This window comes from Phyllostomus hastatus, unplaced genomic scaffold, assembly GCF_019186645.2.
Source record: "Phyllostomus hastatus isolate PE091 unplaced genomic scaffold, TTU_PhHast_1.1 phas_scaffold_39, whole genome shotgun sequence".
Taxonomy (NCBI): Eukaryota; Metazoa; Chordata; class Mammalia; order Chiroptera; family Phyllostomidae; genus Phyllostomus; species Phyllostomus hastatus.
In genome coordinates this window covers 8,047,929-8,069,699 of record NW_025334028.1, presented here as the reverse complement: position 1 = coordinate 8,069,699, position 21,771 = coordinate 8,047,929, and the positions used below count along the sequence as shown (strand labels likewise).

Below are 21,771 nucleotides of genomic sequence, written 5' to 3'. Positions count from 1 at the left end.
GGAGGCTCTAGAACCAGCATACCTGGAGGTCCTGTATCCAGTGCACCTGGTGCTTCAAACCACCACCCAACAACCTCCAGAGTGACACACTCAAGCAGCAGACTCAGTGGGTGCCAGAGTCCCCACTCTGGACTTGTTGCAGTCAGTTCTCATAGCCTATCAACCCAGGGGGCTATCCATCCCATAGACATGCACACAGCAATCAATTCTCAACTACAACAACAGGGTGCACACAGCCCACTTGGGGTGCACCTGGAGCACCCAGCTTGGGTGACTGAGGAGGTTGTGCCACTGGGCCCTACAAGATACCTACTACATAAGACTACCCTACAAAGATTAGGAGATATCACAATACATAGGAACAAACATGGAGGTAGCCAAAATGGGAAGGCAAAGAAAAATGTGCAAAAAAAAAAAAGAATAGAAAAAATGTCCAAAGAATTAATGAAATGAAGGCAAGCAAACTACCAGATACAGAGTTCAAAACAATGGTTATAAGGCTGTTCAAGGAGCTTAGTAAGAGCTTCAACAGCATAAAAAGGATATAGAAACTATAAAAAAGAAATATCAGAAATGAGAAACATATGTCTGAAATAAAGAACACACTAGAAGGAATTGACAACAGATTTGATGAAGCAGAGGACTGAATTTAAAAGACAGGATAGCAGAAAACACCCAGTCAGAATAGCAAAAAGGATAAAAAACATTTTAAGAATGAGAATAGTTTAAGGGACCTCGGGGACAAGAACAAATATAACAACATCCTCATACTGGGAGTATGAGATGGAAAAGACAGAGAGCAAGGAATTGAGAACCTATTTGAAAGAATAACAACTGCAAATTTCCTTAACATGGTAAAAGAAATAGACATACGAGTGTGAGAAGCACAGAATCCCAAACAAGATGAACCCAAAGAGGTTCACACCAAGACACATCATAATTAAAATTGCAAAAGTTAAAGACAGGAAATCTTAAAATCAGCAAGAGATGGCTCCTCAGACTTTTGGCTAAGATTGACTGTAGTATCTGTTCTTTTCAGTTAAATATCTGATATGTCCTCTATCCAAGGACATTATATAAAGTGGATTTTTGGAGCTGGGAAATGGAATAGGAGCTTGCTCCATCCACTCCACACATCAACCTGGTATTGCAGTATTTCCCAGAATGGCGCACCAGAAAAAAAAAGCAGCAAGAGAAAAGCAGTTAATTACCTACAAAGGAACTTTCATAATACTTCCAGCTGATTTCTCAACAGAGACTATGCATAAGGGATTAGCACATAATATTCAAAGTGATAAAAGCAGGGAACTACAACCAAAATTGCTTTACCCAGCAAAGCTATCATCTAGAATTGAAGGACAGATAAAGAGGTTCCCCAGGCAAGAAAAAGCTAAAGGATTTCATTACCACCAAACCAGTATTACAAGAAATGTTAAGGGTCTTCCTTAAGAAGAAAAAAAAAGGTAAAAAATACAAACAATAAAGTGACAATAAATACATATCTATCAACAATTACTTTAAATGCAAATGTTTTAATTGTTCCAATCAAAGATATAGGGTGGTTGAATGGATAAGAAGACTCTTACATATACTGTCTACAAGAGAAACACTTCAGATCAAAAGACACACAAGATGAAAAGTAAAGGGATAGAAAAAAATATAAAATGGAGACTAAATTGTTGGGGTAGCAATACTTGTAACAGATAAAATAGACTTTAAAACAAAGGCTATAACAAAAGACAAAAGTATTTAACAGTTCCACTTCTGGGTATTTAACTGAAAAAACCCAAAAACTAAATTGAAAAGACATACACATCATGTTCATTGCAGCATTATATCCAAAAGCCAAGATATGGTAGTAATGTAAGTGTCCATAAATAGATGAACAGATAAAAAAGTGGTGCATATATACAATGGAATATGACACAGCCATTAAAAAGGATGAAATATTGGCTCAGAAAAGGGTACCAACCAGAAATGATTGCGTTTGATGCCATGGTCCTAGAGAAGACAGTGATTACTTCAAGATACGTTTTATAGGATCCAAGATGGTGGAGAAGTAAGTGGAAGCTACACTAACCTTCTCCCAGGACCACTCTGGAATTACAACTAAATTATAAATAAATAATCCTGAATAACTAACTAAACACTAGCTGGAGAAAAGCCTTAACAACAATAGACAGAGAGAAAAACCATTTCACCACAACAAGACTGATAGGGAGCACAGAGGAGGCGTGAGAGGGCTGGCTAAGCTCCCATGGGCAGCAGCTGAAGTTATGCAAGGATATTTCAGTGGACAAGGGGGTTCCCCTTGAAAAATATGGGGTCTAAACCCTAAGCTTGTCTCTCTAGCCTACAGCACCAGAGTGGAAAGGAACCCAGATAACACCAAGCTGTAAAAGCAGCAGGATTTCTGTCTATCAGAGACAACTAGAAATGCAGAGAGCCTCTTAGAAGGCAAACACAAAATTTCCCATGCAGCTATTTACCCTGGGCTCTGGCAGAGGAAGGGCAGAATAGACTAGAGATACTTGAGGAGAGTCTAGGGTTGGTGGCTGTGGGGAGAGAACTAAAGGAACAGATGCCAGTATCCCTGTAATGAATCATTCCCTAACCTGCATGAGCCATCTTTCTCAGGCACAGCACTACTCTGAAAAAGGCATCAGCCTGAGGGGCAGCAATAGCCCTGCCCACAGGACTTACTCTATCCCACCCTGAGGAGCTTAAGCAGGGCTGCTGATTACAGGTTGAGGCTACATAATTGATAAGTTTAACAACTAAGGCAGAACTCTGGGAGCTCTATGAGACTTCAGCTGAACCTACCAAGGGCACAATGCTGATGAAAGTTGGCCATGGTACACAGCAGTTCTTTCTGCACACAACAGGCCCAACAAAGGGAGGCTAGTGCAGTGGATAGTTGATAGCTGAAAACTGGTTGACATGTGCAAGGCACAAGAAGCATATGACAAAAGCCGACACAAGAGTCTATGAAAGATATTCAAATAAGCAGCCAAAATAAGAAGACAAACAGACCTCAAAAGCAAGAACAAGAGAATTCTCCAGAAGAAGAGCTAGGTGAACTGGATGCAAGCAATTTATCAAACATAAAGTTTAGCATAATAATTATAAGGCAGCTCAACAACATGAAAAAAGACATAGAAACCATAAAAAAGGACCAGTCATAAATAAAGAATGCAATATCTGAAATAAATAATACACTGGAAAAAATAAACAGCATGTCAGAAAAAAAAAAAAAAAAACAGAGGATCAAATCAGTGATTAGAAGACAAGATAGAAGAAAATGCCCAGATGAAGCAGCAAAAAAGAAAAACAGGGAGCTTAAGAAACACTTTGGATGACATGAAGCATAAAAATGTGCACAGCATGAGAATACCAGAAGGAGAGGAGAGTGAGCAAGAGATCAAGAACTTATTTGAAGAAATAATGATGGAAAACTTCCAAAACCTATGAAGAAAAAACACATACAAGTCCAGGAAGTTCAGAGAGTCCCAAACATGTTGGACCCAAAGAGGCCTACACTGAACCACATCATATTTAAAATGACAAGACTTAAAGACAAGAAGATAATCCTAAATGCTGCAAGAGAAAAGCAGGTAGTTACATAAAAGGGAGCACCAATTAGGTTGCCATTTGATTTTTCAACAGAAACATTTCAGGCCAGAAGGAAGTGGCATGAAATATTCAGGGTGATGAAGAGCAAGGACCTACAACCAAGGCTACTTTATTCAGCAAGGCTATCATTTAAAATCGAGGAGAAATAAGGAGCTTCCCAGACAAGAAAAAATCTAAAGGAGCTTCTTAACACCAGTACTTCAACAAGTGTTAAAGGGCTTGCTTTAAGAAGAAAAAGAACAAGAGTCACAAAAACAGAGGAAGATAGTCTGACCTTAAAATAGCACTAAATATGTATCTATCAATAATCAACTTAAATGTAAATGGTTTTATTGCTTCAACCAAAAGACATACGATAGCTGAAAATATAAGAATAAAAAAATCCATATATATGCTGCCTCTAAGAGACACAAGAGATTAAAAGTAAAAGGATAGAAAAATATATTTTATTCAAATGGAGAGGAAAAAAAGACTGGAGTAGCAGTACTTACATCTGACAAAATAGACTTTAAAAACAAGGCTGCAGAAAGAGACAAATAAGGACACTATGTAATGATAAAGAGAAAAATCCAAGAAGAGGATATAACACAGTAACCTTATACACACCCAACATAGGAGCACTAAATATGTAAAGCAATTCTTCAGTGCTATAAATGGAGAGATCAACAGAAATATAGTCATAGTAGCAGATTTTAACACCCCATTGACTTCAATGGATTGATCTTCCAGGCAGAAAATAAACAAGGAGACTGTGACCTTAATTTACTTGATATCTTCAGAGCATCTCACCTCAAAGTGGCAGAATATATATGCTTTTCAAGTGCACATGGAACATCTCTTAGGATAGACCACATGTTAGGACATAAAACAAGTCTCAATAAATTTAAGAAGACTGAAATCATATCAAGCATCTTATCTGACCACAATGCTATGAAACCAGAAATCAATCACACAAAGAATACTAAAAAACACTCAAAGACATAGAAGCTAAAGCTCATGTTTTTAAACAATGAATAGGTCAACAATAAGATCAAGGGGAAAAAATCAAAAGCTACCTTCAAACAGATCAAAATGAGTACACAACAATCCAAAATATTTGGGGCACTGGGAAAGCAATCCTAAAAGGGAAATTCATAGCATTGCAGGCTTATCTCAAAAAAGACAAAAAGGCTCAAATAAACAATCTAAATTTACACTTAAAGGAACTTAAAAAAAAAAAACAAGTGAGTAGAAGGAAGGAAATAATAAATACCAGAGCAGAAATAAAGAAATAAGATCTAAAAAATGATACAAAAGATCAATAAATCTAGGAGCTGGCTCTTTGAAAACATCAACAAGATTGACAACCCTTCAACCAGACACACCAAGAAAAAAAAGAAAGAAAAAGGACCCAAATAAATAAAATCAGAAATGAAAGAGGAGAAATAACAACTGACAGAAAGAAATATAAAGGATTGTAAGAAAATATTAAGAACAACTATATGTCAACATACTGGACAGCAGGGACAAAATGGATAAATTCCTGGAAATATACAATCTTTCAAAACTAAATCAGGAAGGATCACAAAATATTAATAAACAGATTATACTTAATGAAATTGAAGTATAATCAAAAACTACCAACAAACAAAAGCCCTGGGCCTGATGGTTTCACCAGTGAATTTTACCAAAAAATGCCAAGGAGAAATAACACCTCTCCTTCTGAAACTATTTCACAAAATTCAAGAGGAGGGAAGGATCTCAAACTCATTTTATAAGACCAGTATTATTTTATTTCCAAAACCAGATAGAGACACTACAAAGAAAATTATAGACCAATATCCCTGATGAACATAGACACTGAAATATTCAACAAAATATTAGCAAACCAATACAGCAATACATCAAAAAGATCATACACAATGACTAAGTGAGATTTATTCCAGGAACACAAGGTTGGCACATTTACAAATCAATAAATGTGATTCACCACACAAACAAAATGAAAGATAAAAATGACATGATAATATCAATAGATGCAGGAAAAGCATTTGATAAAGTCCTATACTCATTTGTGATAAAAAAAATCTAAGCATAGTGGGATTAGAGGGAACATACCTGAACATAATAAAATCCATATATGGCAAACCCACTGCCAGCATCAAACTTAATGGGGAAAAACTACAAGCACTCCCCTTAAGATTGGGAACATGACATGGATGTCTGTTTCACCTCTCTATTCAACATAGTACTGGAAGTCCCAGCCACAGCAATCAGACAAGAAGAAATAAAAGGCACTCAGATTGGAAAGGATGAAATAAAACTATCTTTATATGCAAATTATGTGATAATGTACAACACAGCCCCAAAGATTACACCAAGAAACTAGTAGAACTGATAAATGAATTCAGCAAAGTAGCAGGATACAAAATTAACATCCAGATGTCAGTTGCATTTTTGTATGCCAATAATGAGCTAACAGAAATTAAGAAAACAATCCCATTCATAAATGCAACAAAAAGAATAAAATACCTAGCAATAAACCTAACCAAGGATGTAAAAGGCCTCTACTTGGAAAAATTATAAGATACTGAAAAAAGAAATAGAAGAAGATATAAATAACTGGAAGCACATATCATGTTCATGGATTGGAAAATTAACATCATTAAAATGCCCATGCTACCAAAAGCAATCTATAGATTCAATGCAATTCCTATCAAAATTGTAGTGATGTAAGTCACAGAACTAGAACAAATATTTTAAAATTTATATGGAACCACAAAAGGCTTCACATAGCAAAGTGATTCTGAGAAAGAAGAACAAAGCTGGAGAAATCACACTACCTAATATCAAGATATACTATAAGACCATGGTAACTAAAACAGAATGCTACTGGCATAAAAAAAAAAGACACATTGATCAATGGAACAGAATAGAGAACCCAGAAATAAACCCGCATGTGTATAGTCAATTAATATTTTACAGAGAAGCACATACAATGGGCTAAAGATAATTTATTCAATAAATGGTGTTGATAAAATTGGACACATACATGCAGAAAAATGAGACCAGACCACTTTCTTATACCACACACAAGAATAAATTCAAAATGGATCAAAAACTTAAATGTTAGACCTGTAACCATAAAAATTTTAGAAGAAAACATAAGTAGCAAAATCTCAGACATTGCTTGTATCAATATATTATCAGATATATGTCACCAAGCAATGGAAACAAAAGAAAAAAAAAACAAATGGGACTACATCAAACTAAAAAAATTCTGCACAACAAAAAAAATCAACAAAATACAAAGAAAACTCACAAAATGGTAGAAAATATGCACCAATACATCTAATAAGGGGCTAATATTCAAAATGTATAAGGAACTTACAAAACTCAACAGCAAAAAAAAAAATAAAAATGGACAAAGGCTTTGAATAGACACTTCTGCAAAGAGGACATATGAAAGATGTTCAAAATCACTGATTATCAGAGAAATGCAAATTAAAGCCACAATGAGATATCATTTCACACTTGTCAGAATGATCATCATCAATAAATAATCAAACAACAAGTACTGGCAAGGATGTGGAGAAAGGGGAACCATTTTGCACTGTTGGTGGGAATGCAGACTGGTGCAGCCACTGTGGAAATCAGTGTGGACATGCCTCAGAAAAATTAAAAATCAATCTGCTTTTCAAACCAGCTATCTCACTTCTAGGAATATCTCCAAAGAAACTCAAAACACTAATTAGAAAGAACATAAACCCCTCTAAGTTTATTACAATGTTATTTACAATCACCAAGATACAGAAGCAGCCCAAGTGTCTATCAATGGATGAGTGGATAAAACTATGGGACATTTACAGAATGGAATACTACTTGGCCATAAAAAAGAAGACAGTTCTCAGATTTCTGGCCAAGGTAGAGGCGTACATACATATATTTTGCCTCCTCACACAACCAAAGAAAGACAATAACAAATTTTAAAACAAAAAATAACCAGACTACCAGAAAATTGAACCATGTGGATGTCTGACAACCAAGGAGCTGAAGAAGAAACATTCATTCAAACTGGTAGGAGGAGCAAAGACGGGCAGCCAGGGCCAGAAAGGACATGTGGCAAGGCAGTGGCTGGGAGACAGAGCAGGTGAGGGTCAGCTGGCGGACCAGATGGTCCCATATTTGTATGTGGAGAAACCAGGAGGAACAACTGGAGAACAAGAAAGACCAAGCAACCCAGGGTTGCAGTGCTGGGAAATAAAGCCTCTGGCTGTAAAAATCTGTGGGAATTGTGTCAATGGGAGAAACTCCCAGACTCACAGGAATTTGTTGGAGAGACCCATAGGACACTAGAATGTACACAAACCCACCCACCTGGGAATCAGTGCCTGAAAGGGCACAATGCTTGTGGGAAGCAAAAAAATGGGAACTGGGGCAAGAGCTGAGCAAGCATCGTTTTTCCTTCTCTGATCCTTCTCTACAGGGAGTGCCACAATGCAGTGAAACGGTTGCCCAACCCTGGAAAATACCTTAAGGATCCACCCCTTACAATGTAACAGGTATGCTGAGACAAAGAAATATGGTCCAAATGAAACAACAGATCAAAACTCAAAAAAAAAAAAAAAAAGAACAAAATGACAAGGAGACAGACAACCTGTCAGATGCAGAGTTCAAAGCACTGGTAATCAGGATGCTCACAGAAAGGGCTGAGTATGGTAACAAAATAGAGGAAAAAGTGAAGTCTATGACAAGTGAAACAAAAGAAAATGCACAGGGAAATAACAGTGATGGACAGGAAACAGGGACTCAAATAAACAGTCTGTAGCAGAAGAAAGAAATAAACATTCAACCAGAACAGAGTGAAAAAAACAAGAATTCAAAAAATGAGGACAGGCTGAGGAACCTCTGGGACAACTTCAAACGCTTCAACATCTGAATCATAAGGGTGCCAGAAGGAGAAGAGAAAGAGCAAGAAATTGAAAACTCATTGGAAAAAATAATGGAGAACTTCCTAAATCTGGCAAAAGAAATAGACTTCCAGGAAGTCCAGGAAGCTCAGAGAGTCCCAAAGAAGTTGGGCCCAAGGAAGCACACACCAAGGCACATCATAATTACATTACCCAATATGAAAGATAAGGACAGAATCTTAAAAGCAACAAGAGAAAAGGAGACAATTACCTACAAAGAAGTTCCCATAAGACTCTCAGATGATTTCTCAAAAGAAACCTTATAGGCAAGAAGGGGATGAAAAGAAGTATTCAAAGTCATGAAAGGCAAGGACCTATATCCAAGATTACTCTATCCAGCAAAGCTCTCATTTAGAATGGAAGGACAGATAAAGTGTTTCCCAGATAAGGTCAAGTTAAAGGAGTTCATCATCTACAAGACCTTGTTATATGAAATGTTAAAGGGACTTATCTAAGAAAAAGATGATAAAGGGAGGAAGATGGAGGCAAGGTAGGAGGGAGCAGACTCCATTTCCCCCTACACATGGGACAAAAAAAAACTAGCTGATCTACAGAGGAACAGAACAAACAGTCAACAGTACCCCAGCATACAGGAAATTAGGAGACTAAAAATTGTAGTGGACATTGAAAAATCAGAAGAGTAGGTAAAAACTGTAAACACCAGGATACCTGCTGGAAGGTGACACCCAACAACAGAGGAACCACTAACAGATAACAACAAAAGAAGGTGAAGGAGGGAATGGAAACCACACAAACCTCAATACAGGACCGACCTGGAAAACCACTAAATAGTGGAGAAACTACTGAGTACAAACAACTGAACAAGAGCAAGAGAGAATCCACAAAACCTTGTACACATGGAAGAACCAGCTTCAACACAACCTGCCCTCACCAGCACAACAAAATACAAGAGATGGTGGACAGAGTTACCATCAGTTAACCAGCTGGTGAGAAGGGCCCACTAAAGTAAGACCCAACAACAATCAAAACACAAAGACAAACACAGAGGCAACTTAAATAATAGCCCAAGACCAGTGAGCTCGGGAGATTGAGGAGATTGCACCATTGAATCTCACAGGTATTCTACCATAGAAGTTCACTTCATAAACTCGGGGAGTGAGAACAGATCAATTTAGGAAGCTGAGGCTACCAAGAAGAGTCTCACAAACAATGGGAAGACAAAGAAACAATCCCCAAATGAAAGGAAAGAAAGAAGCCTCAGAAAGAATGCTAAATGAAATAGATGCAACTCAACTATCAGATATTGAGTTAAAAGCAATGGTTATCAGGAAGCTCAATGAGCTTGAAATGAGCTACCAGAAACTACAGGGAAACTACAATGAACTTACTGCAAACTATATCGGCATGAAAACAAAAATAGAAACTATCAACAAGGGCTAAGAGGAAATGAAGAATACAATTCTGAACTGAAGAACACAGTAGAAGAAATCAAAAGCAAGATCAATGAAGGAAAAGATCAGATCAGTGAGCTAGAGGACACAGTACAAAAAAAAAAAACTAGAAAGAGCAAGAGAAGGAAAAGAGGCTCAGAAAGAATGAAGAGGGAATTAAGAGAAGTGCAAGACAATATGAAACATAATAATATCCATATAATAGGGATGCCAGAAGGAGAAGAAAAGGAAGGCATAAAAACCCTATTTGAAAAATTAATGGTGGAAAACTTCCCTAATTTGATGAAAGAAAAAAGTCACACAAATCCAGGAAACACAGAGAGTCCCTATCAAAAGGAACCCAACGGCCTTGAAGAGGCCCGCTTCAAGACTCATAATTAAAATGGCAAAATTCCAAGACAAAGAGAGAAACTTAAAGGCAGCAAGGGAGAAAAAGGAAGTAACATACAAGGGAGCTTTTATAAGGTTAGAGGCTGACTTCTCAATGGAAACACTCAAACCCAGAGGAGAATGGCAAGAAATATTGCAAGTAGCGAGAACCAGAGGCCTGTAAGAAGACTACTTCACCCAGAAAGGCTCCCAATCAACATAGAAGGCCAAATAAGGAGCTTCCCAGACAAAAGAAGTCTAAAACAATACACCTCCACCAGACCAGCTCTGCAAGAGATGCTAAAGGGACTGTTTTAAGGAAAGGGAAAAAAAAGAGAGAGACAGAGAGGAACAAAGGTACAAAAATGGCAATGAATAAGTACCTATCAATAATAACCTTAAACATAAATGTATTAAATGCTCCAATCAAAAGACATAGAATAGCTAAATGGATAAGAAAGCATGACCCACACATATGCTGCCTTCAGGAGACCTACCTCAGCACAAAAGACCTACTAAGGCTGAAAGTGAAGGGTTGGAAACAAATTTTCCAAGCAAACTGACAGGGAAGAAAGCCAGAGTAGCAATACTAATATCAGACAAAATAGACTTCCAAAAAAGGGCCATAAAGAGAGACCCAGAAGGTCACTTCATAATACTCAAGAGAAGAATCCACCAAGAAGACATAAACATTGTAAATATATATTCACCCAACATAGAAGCACCCAAATACATAAAGAAAATCTTAGAGGACTTCAAGAAAAATATTGACAGCAACACAATTAAAGTAGGGGATTTTGACACCCCACTGTCAAAAATGGACAGATCTTCCAAACAAAATATCAACAAAGATATTGTGGCATTTAACAACGTCCTAGAGGAAATGGACTTAACTGATATATATAGCCCTTCATCCCAAAGTAGCTAAATACACATTCTTTTCAAATGCACATGGAATGTTTCCAAAGGTAGACCACATGATAAAACACAAAACAAGCCTCCACATATTAAAGAAAACTGAAATCTCACCAAGCATTTTCTCAGACCACAAAGGACTGAAACTTGAAACCAAGGGAAAAAACCCAAAACACTGAAAATCATGAAGATTGAATAGCAGGCTATTAAACAATGAATGGGTCAAGAATGAAATTAGGGAACAAATCAAAAAGTTCCTAGAAACAAATGAAAATGAACTCATAACAACCCAAAACTTTTGAGACACAGCAAAGGCAGTCCTGAGACCGAAGTTCATAGCAATACAGGCCTACCTAATAAACATAAAAACATTTCAAACAAAAGACCTAACCCGATGCCTACAAGAACTTGAGGAACAACAACAAAGACAGCCAAGAGAAAGTAGAAGGAAGGAAATAACCAAGATCAGAACAGAATTAAATGACATAGAGACTAAAACCACAACTTCAAGGATCAGTGAATCCAGGAGCTGGTTCTTTGAAAAGATAAACAAAATCAACAAGCCTTTAAGCAGATTCATCAAGAAAAAAGAGAGCAGACCCAAATAAACACAGTTAGAAATGAAAGAGGAGAGATTACAACTGACACCACAGAAATACAAAGGATTGAAAGAAATTGCAATGAGGAACTGTATGCAGAGAAATTTGAAAACCTAGGTAAATGGAGAAATTTCTAGAAAAAGATAATCTTCCAAAACTCAATGAAAAAGAAGCAGAAAGCCTGAACAGAACAATAACAGCTGATGAAATTGAAGCAGTAACCAAAAAACTCCTGACACACAGAAGCCCTGGACCAGACAGTTTAACAGGAGAATTCTACAAAGCATTTAAGAAAGAACTAACCCCTGTCCTTCAAAGACTATTCCAAAAAAATCAAAAATGATAGAACTCTTTTTATGAAGCCAACATCATTCGAATCCCAAAACCAGATAAAGACACAACAAAGAAATAAAACTTCAGGCCAATTTCGCTGATGAACATAGACACTAAAATCCTCAACAAAATATTGGCAAACCACATCCAACAATACATTAAAAAGATCATACACCATGACCAAGTGCGATTCATCCCAGGGTTGCAAGGATGGTACAACATTCACAAATCAGTAAATGTAATACACCACATAAATAAAAGCAAAGACAAAAAACACATGATGATATCAATAGATATGGAAAAAACATTTGGTAAGGTACAGCACCCATTTATGATAAAAAACACTCAGCAAAGTGGAAATAAAGGGAGCATTCCTTAACATAATAAAGGCCATATATGAAAGACCCAGAGCCAACATCATACTCAATGGGAAAAACTAAAATCTTTTCCACTAAGACCTGGAACAAGACAAGGCTGTCCACTTAAACCACTTCTATTCAATATAGTATTGGAAGTTTTAGCCACACTGATAACACAAGAAAAGGAAATAAAATGCATCCAAATTGGAAAAGAGGAAACAAAACTCATTGTTTGCCTATGACATGATAGTGTACATAGAAAATCCTATAAACTCCACAAAAAAATTCTCAACCTAATAAATGAATTTGGCAAAACAGCGGGATACAAAGTCAATATCCAGAAATCAAAGGCATTTTTGTATACCAACAGCGAAGCAGCAGAAGCAAAAATCAAGAAAAAAATCCCATTAGATATAGCAAAAAGAAAATATGTAGGAATAAACCTAACCAAGGAGGTCAAAGACCTGTATGCAGAAAATTACACAACACTGAACAAAGAAATCAAGGAAGACACAAACAAATGGAAACATATACCATGTTCATGGATCAGAAGAATTAACATCATCAAAATGTCATACTACCCAAAGCAATTTACAGATTCAATACAATACCTACTAAAGTACCAATGGCATATTTCACAGACATAGAACAAACACTTCAAAAAGTTATATGGAACCATGAACGACCCCGAATATCTCCTGCAATTTTGAGAAAGAAGAGCAAAGTAGGAGGGATCACACTACCTGATACCAAGCTGTATTACAAGGCCACTGTAATCAAAACAGCCTGGTACTGGCATAAAAACAGGCACATAGACCAGTGGAACAGAACAGAGAGCCCAAGTCTCTACAGTCAATTAATATTTGACAAAGGGGGCAGCAACATAAGATGGAGTAAAAATAGCCTCTTCAGCAAATGGTCTTGGGATAACTGAACAGCTACATGCAAAAAAAAAAAAGAAACTTGAGCACCAACTTACAACATACACAAAAATAAATTCAAGGTGGATAAAAGATTTAAATATAACTCGTGACACCATTAAAGTTTTAGAGGAGAACATAGACAGGAAAATCTTAGATATTTCACACAGCAACATTTTTACTGATATGTCCCCTAAAGCAAGGGACATAAAGGGAAGAATAAACAAATGGGATCTCACCAAAATAAAAAGTTTCTGCATGGTTAAAGAAAACTATTAAAATAAAAAGAGAATCAACCACATGAGAAAACATATTTGCCAATGATACCTGAGACAAGGGTTTAATCTCCAAAATATATAAAGAACTTACACAACTCCACTTTAAGAAGGCAAGCAACCCAATTAAAAAGTGGGCAAAGGACTTGAACAGACACTTCTCCAAGGAGGACCTACAGAGGACCCAGGGACACATGAAAAGATACTCAGTATTGCTAGCTATCAGAGATACAAATTAAAACTACAATGAGATACCACTTCACACTAGTCAGAATGGCCATCATAAACAAAGCAACAAACAAGTGTCAGAGAGGTTGTGGAGAAAAGGGGACCCTAGGGCACTGTTGGTGAGATTGCAGACTGGTACAACCACTATGGAAAACAGTATGGAATATTCTCAGAAACCTAAAAATGGATCTGCCTTTTGACCCAGCAATTCCACTGCTGGGATTATATCCCAAGAACCCTGAAACACCAATCCAAAAGAACCTATGCACCCCCAATGTTCATAGCAGCACGATTTACAATAGCCAAGTGAGAGAAGCAACCTAGGTGCCATCAGTAACTGAATGGATCAAAAAACTATAGTACATTTACACAACGGAATTCTATGCAGCAGATAGAAAGAAGGAGTTCTTACCCTTTGTGACAGCATGGATGGAACTGGAAAGCATTATGCTAAGTGAAATAAGTTAGGCAGTGAAAGACAAATACCATATGATCTCACCTTTAACAGGAACCTACACAACAAAACGAACAAGCAAGCAAAATATAACCAAAGACTCTGAAATAGAGAACAGGCTGACAGTGACCAGAGAGGAGAGGGGAGGGAATTTCAGGGGAAAGGCAGAAGGGTTTACAGAAAAATGTATAAAGGACATGTGGACAAAAACTGCGGCGGGGGGCGGGGGATAGGAGGGAGGGGGTGAAGGCTCAGGAGTGGGCTGGGATGGGAGTAAAAGACAGAAAGCTGTACTGGAACAACAATTAAAATAAATAAATAAATATAAAAAAGCATTAAAATGAAAAGAGAACCAACTGTATAGGAAAACATATTTGTCAATCACACCTCAGACAAGTGTTTGATCTCCAAAATATGTAAAGAACTCACACAAGTTTACTCCAGGAAGATAAACAACACAATTAAGAAATGGGAAAAAGATAGAAAATTGTATTTGAACAATTAAAATAAAAACTTTTAAAACATTTTTATAAATAGGCAGAAGACCTGAACAGACACTTCTCAAAGGAGGACATACAGAGGGCCCAGAGACATATGAAAAGATGCTCAGCATTGTAACAGGGTTCAGCCAAGAGGGAGTACCCCAACTGGGATTTGGAATGGGGTCCAGAACTCAAGGTGTTCAGGAAATATTAGGATGTCCTCACTCCCCCACAGGTGTGAGTTGGGGGAAGGGACAAATGGAGCAGGGCCATTGAGATCTGTTTGGATAGCAACAGCTTTGCAGCTAAGCTCTGTGTGGTCATTTAACATATCTGTAACCTTTAACTGGTTACATAGATATGTTAAATAGCTGTGGCCATGCTCTAAGCCAGGGGAATGGAAGTAACTTTCCCACCAAGACTTAACTAGGGGGCAGGTCTCCCAAGTTACAGCACCTGAGTGGGAGCTTGGAAAAGATTGGCTCCATGATATGGGGCCACACCTGCCCAGACCCATGATGGCAGCCCAGTGAAGCTGGAAGGATATGAGAGTACTAGTAGGTGTACTAGTAGGAGGAGTCATAAATGGGGCTGCAGAGGAGGATTGGCGCAGGGATTTAATTCGAGACTCAGCAGCCATTGAGGGGAAACCATGCAGCTTTGGCAGAGTGGGAACTTCCATGGCCATTGTGCAGAGAAAGCCATGCAGCTGTGGACATGTAAGGGAGAACCACGCAGTTTTGGCTGAGTGGAGACTCCCACAGCCATTGTGCAGAGATGAGCACTCAAATGGGGCAGTGGAGAGAGAACCTCATGGCTTTGCCAGAGTGGGGACCCCCGCAGCTTTAGAAGGGGGAACCACCACCCAGCTTTAGCAGAGATCCCAGCGACACAGCTGATGGTGCCAGAAACCGAGAGAGGCCTACCAGCGAAGACAAATTACAGAGAATAACCAGGGTCTGCCTGAGCCTCGGACTTCTATTTCTTTTCCTGAGATACAATACCCTAGACTGGGCAAAGCAGGGAAGGAAGGACTGTATGTGTTTGTAAGTGTTTTAAGGGACTTTGGAATTTTGATGAAGACATTAGGTCAGTACTTTAAGTCTGTATAGCATTAAATAAGCATTTTCTCTTCATGAATCTCTGGCATTGAGAGACATCTTTCCTCTGGCGGCAGATATAACGAACATGGGGGGTTCCTTTCAGGTAATAGTATATCGTCCCAGGCCCCCCTTATTGTTTTGTAACAGCATCACTAGCCATCAGAGAGAGGCAAATTAAAACCACAATGAGATATGACTTCATACAAGTCAGAATGGCCATCATAAACAAAGCAACAAACAACAAGTGTTGGAGAGGATGTGGAGAAAAAAGAACTCTAGTGCACTATTGGTGGAAATGCAGGCTGGTGCAGCCACTGTGGAAAACAGTATGGAATTTTCTCAGAAAACTAAAAATGGAGCTGCCTTCTGACCTGGTAATTCCACTGCTGGGATTATATCCTAAGAACCCTGAAACACTAATCCAAAAGAATTTATGTACCCCAATGTTTATAGCAGCACAATTTATAATAGCCAAGTGTTGGAAACAACCTAAGTGCTCATCAGTAAATGAATGGATCAAAAAACTAAGGTATCTTCACACAATAGAATACTACACAACAGAAAGAAAGAGGGAGCGCCTACCCTTTGTAAAAGCATGCATGGAACTGGAGAGCATTGTGCTAAGTGAAATAAGCCAGGTGGTGAAAGGCAAATACCATGTGATCTAACCTTTAAGTGGAACTAATCAACAAAACAAACAAGCAAGAAAAATATAATCAATGGCATTAAAATTGAGAACAAACTGACAGTAACCAGAAGGGAGGTGGGAGGCTATAATGGGGAGAAGTGGGGGAAGAGTTTTCAGGAACAAATGTAAAGGACACATGGACAAGGGGTGGCATCAGTAGGGGAGGTGGAGATGGCTGGGATGGGGTGCAGTGGTAGAGGGAAAAGGCAGACAACTGTACTTGAACAATAAAGTAAAAAATAAATGAATAAACAAGTTAACAAAGGTTTCAAGTGTACAACTGTATTAGGAAAAATTTAAAAATTTAAAATCTTCTGAAAACTCAATCTACTGTCAGCTTTCTTAAAATTTTAATTTAAATTAATTTAAATTAAATAAAATTAAGCATTCATTCTTTACCCACACTAGTCACTGTGACTCCTTTATTGCATAGCAGCAGCCTAGATGCCCAAGCTGTGTTGAGTTAAAGAACCTCAGAGAATAAGATGGGAAGAACTTTTAAAAATGGCTGAAAAGGGCTGGAAATATGCACAGAGCAGCTGATCCTTTGAAACATTTCCCCAGCACAAGAATTGTTCAAAATTAGTGGCTATTCAGCAGCAACATTAAAACTGTAACATTACCAGAAATTGAATGGTCAAAAAAATAACAGAACACATAGAATCGCCTCTTATGAGAGCTAAAGGCTGCGGGGAGTCCCAGCCTTGAGTCAGGGGTATGGTGCTGAGGAGCTTTTAGGCTCCTCCTAAGCCTCCCAGCACAAGGCTGATTGCCTTTCTCTCATGCTTTTGACTGGGTTCCTGTCCCTACTAATTTAGAATTGATTAAATAGAATTGCTTTCTAAATCTGTTACGTAATTTGTAGATAATACCCTTAATATTGGGTTTGAATACAATTGCACTAAGATACAGTAATTGATTCATTTAATTTTATTTTTCAGCCTTTGCATTGAAGCCTTTGGGAGCCAGTATGTAAAGTAGTATGCAAATTGAGATTTTGATACAAGAAGACTTGGCAGTTTTTTAAAACAGAACTCAAGCATTACTTGGAATCATTTAAGAGAATAGTTTCAAACAAAGCAACCTCTACTTATCCTTTTAAGTGAATAAATTTTAGTTTACACAAACATATATACAAAACATACTCAAAATTAGTGAATATTAACTGATGATATTGGTCAAAGAATAATATTTTCCTCATGATTTTTCTATCCTTAACTCTAATATAAAATAGAATAATATCTTACAGGTTTGTATAACTTTCCATAGAATGAATGAAACAGAGAATAGTTGCAAAAGAGAAGTCAGTCTATCAACAACTAGTGTGCACCTTCTTTGGACTAATAATAATAAGAGCTAACATTTATTGTGTGCTTATTATGGGGCAGGTACAGTGCTCAGAATTTTATCTGGATTATTCTCCTTCTAGAGATTTGGTTAGGGGTTTTTAGAGATATACAGATGACAAAGCACATTCCCTATGTCTAAGGAGCTTTAAATTCATGTGCCAAATATTGGAACCAACAGAAGGTGCTCTAGGAGTTGAAAGAAGAGACATCTTGTGAACCCAGAGAATTGTTACCATGGATGCAAGCATGATTCTGATACCAAGAGACAGCTTCAATATGCATCTAAGTTGGTTTTTAAAATACAGTCATGCAACCACTTAACAGTGGGGATAGGTTCTGAGAAATGTGTAGTTAGGAGATATTATTGTTGTGTGAACATCATAAAGTGAACATCACAAACCTCAAAGGCATAGCCTACTACTGTAATTTCATGTGCTATGATTTTACATGGCTAGTAGCATGGTAGGTTTGTTTACAACAGAATTACCACACACAGTGAGTAACACATTGCACTGTGATGTGAAGATGGCTACCACATCTCTAGGTAATAGGAATTTTTCAGCTCCATTATAATTGTATGGGACCACCTTTGTATATGTGGTACATCCCTGACCAAAGTGTCATTATGTGATGCATTACTGTAAATGTTCTTGGCCCTCCACTTCCTCCATATATGAAGGCCTTCCTTCATATAAATGCCATTTTTTTTCTGAGTACAAAAGAGAACACAAATCTGAAGCTATGAATGTAATCTCTCAGGGGTTGTCAGTTTCCAAAGGGTGTTGCACAAATAACAGCACTGGCAACTTCATCGCTCACCACAGCTAGTATATTTCAGTACGATCAAACCATAGTTTACAGGAAATTGCTATACTACTGATGTCATAGATGAGGAAATCAGTACATGAGATATCCAAGTCCTAGAAATCTAAGAAAATGAAAAGTTGGGAGTCCGGAGCTTGTTTGGTTGTTGTGATTAACAATGTGAGTGTCATGGCTCAGAGTCCAGTTTGGAGAAGATGGGTAAAAGCAAATTAACACATTGCCTACCGCTCACGAGTTTTCTCATGTTTCACATGCCATCTGTTAAGGACTGTTCACGAGTTTTCTAGTGTTCTGAGTGCCTCAATCCACAAGCAAAAATGAAGTATAAACAGTTTCTGCTATCAGAAGAGTCTCACAAACAATGGGAAGACAAAGAAACAATTCCCAGATGAAAGGAAAGGAAGAAGCCTCAGAAAGAATGCTAAATGAAATAGAGGCAACTCAACTATCAGATACTGAGTTCAAAGCAATGATTTTCAGGAAGCTCAATGAGCTCACAATGAGCTACCAGAAACTACAGGGAAGCTACAATGAGCTTACTGCAAACAATATCAACATGAAAAAAGAAATAGAAACTATCAACAAGGGCCAAGAGGAAATGAAGAATAGTTTCTGCTATCCGTGGTGAGATACTGGATAATGAATGATGATAATGAAGGCTCTCCAGAACCAGAGACAAATCTGTCCAGCCCTTCCCCTGGGGGTGCAAGGAGAGCACCTCGTAAAGATCCACCCAAAATGTTGTCAGGTGATACATGTACTCCAGCAAGTGGAAAGAAAAAATTTCCTACGAGAGCCTGCAGAGTTTGTGCTGCCCATGGAAAAAGGAGCAAATCTAGATACTTATGTAAATTTTGTTTGGTCCCTCTTCATAGAGGAAAATGTTTTATGCAGTACCATACATTAAAAAAGTACTAGGAACTTTAATTGTTTAATTAATTGTTTGATTGTTTTTGTAAATAAAAATGTTATAATTATTGAAAAACAACACCTAAAGTGCATTATGCTCTGTAGTTATGATTTAAATAATGTGCAGTTTGCCCAAAAATGTGCAGTCCCTGGCATATGTCTTAGAGATTTCTATGTGATACACAAAGTGTTAATAGCCTCAACAGTCAAGGAGAGAATTTCTGGGACCTAACTGCCATTGGAGAGTGAGGCAAGCTCTTTCCTAGAGGTATGGGAAGTCTCATAGGTCATGAGCAGTTTTATTTTTTTTTCAAACTGTTTTATCATCATTCTATTTATTTTCTTTTTTAAAGATTATTTTATTGGGGGAAGATGGCGGCTTTACTCTAGGCAGCATTTTTCTTGGCTTCTGTGAAGAGGAGGGAAACTCGCGGATCGGTGGAGAAACAGAGCAAGTGGACTAGGTTACCGAATCACTTTTGAAAGCAGGACATCAAAAATTATTGCGATCACGGAAAAACCAGATGGTAAGGAGATTTCTTCAGGACAAAAGGGGCCCAGGGATCAGTGCGGGGACTAGGGGTGTGCAGTCTCCAGGCCCGGTGCTCCCGGGTCTGCCTCAGGGCTCCTGGGAGAGGGGAGTAGCTGCTCCCTCCCTCCGAATAAGGGGGTGAGCAACTCCAGAGGAGAACGTGTTGCTAGAAGGAACAGATTGGCCAGTTGGACTGGGAAAAAATCGCCCAGGGACTATGAACACCTGCCCAGAGACTTGGGAGAAGTGAGGGCCTCTAGCCAACAGGACCAGGGGCAGCCAGGAAGAGCGCCCGCACCCCTAGCCCGGAGGAAGTGCAGATCGGTGGAGAGTACAGAGTCGGGCTGCACCCGGCTTGTGCCCCATAGGGAGGCCTGAATCGCGCGCCGTGATCCCAGGAGGGATGTGGCCCTTGGTGCGTTCATACAGTAGTGGCTCAGAAATTTCCAGCCAGCCTGACGGGGGGAGCCGGGAAAGGCGCCAACACCCAGTCGGAGTGCGATTCGGCGGGGACCACGGAGCTGGAAAGGGCTCGGCTCCCACACCATTGGGAAGTCTGTCTTGCGCTGGCTGTGAACCCGGATCGTCGCGGGGAGGCGCTTAGGGCGATCCTAGACCCCGAATTTCAAAAGTTTAGGGGAGGGGCGTGCCTTTTATGATTCCCAGGGAGGGCTCGGTGAATCCCAAAACATCGCGGGTGCCTCCTGAGATCATAGAGCTGGAACCCTGCAGGACCCCGGAGTCTGGAAGAACATGGAAGTGAGATCCAGAGAGCCAGTGTGCCCAGGAGCACCCAAGGTACCTTACAGTCTTCCTGAGATTTGGGCTGGGAGAGAGAGAAGCATTTCAAAGGTCCCTCAGCCAGCTGAAGCCAGCAAGTTTAGAAAAACTAGCCAGTTAGAAACCAACAAGAGGCTTTTTGTTTTTGTTTTTGTTTTTGTTTTTCTTTTTTTTGTTTGGTTTGGTTTGGTTTGGTTTGGCTTTTCTGGCTGTTGTTAGTTGATTGATTTTATCTTATGTTTTATGTGACATTTTATTTTTCAATTCTTATTATTTTTATCTCGCAATCCCTTGTTTCTCTTCCATTCATCCTAATATTATTCTTTCCACTCCAAATTTATATCTCCTGCACTACACCTTTTGCTTTTCTTTCCTTTCTCATTTCTTTTTTTTTTATCTTGCAAGTTACTGTAAATTTGTATTATCTTTTTCTCACTTTTCCGACACTTTTTATTTTAATAATATTTTGGTATTCTTTTTCTTTTTGTATAATCTTCTTTGCGTGGCTGGTTATACTGTCATTTGATAGGTTCTCCCTGGTATCTCAGTCACAAGGTGTTGATAAGTTACTATCCTTCATCTGTGTTCCATTAATACACCTCTCAAGGTTCATACTCTTTATTCTTGTTATCTAGACCTCATCAATTCTGCCACAAG

At 38.4% G+C, this 21,771-nt stretch overlaps 1 non-coding gene across 1 annotated transcript; it reads left to right on the top strand.

Annotated features, from left to right (window-relative positions):
* Nucleotides 1–987: 987 nt before the first annotated feature.
* Nucleotides 988–1,178, top strand: LOC123806983. The gene has a single exon (XR_006783562.1). It is a non-coding gene; the product is annotated as a U2 spliceosomal RNA (small nuclear RNA).
* The last annotated feature ends 20,593 nt before the right edge of the window (nt 1,179–21,771 follow it).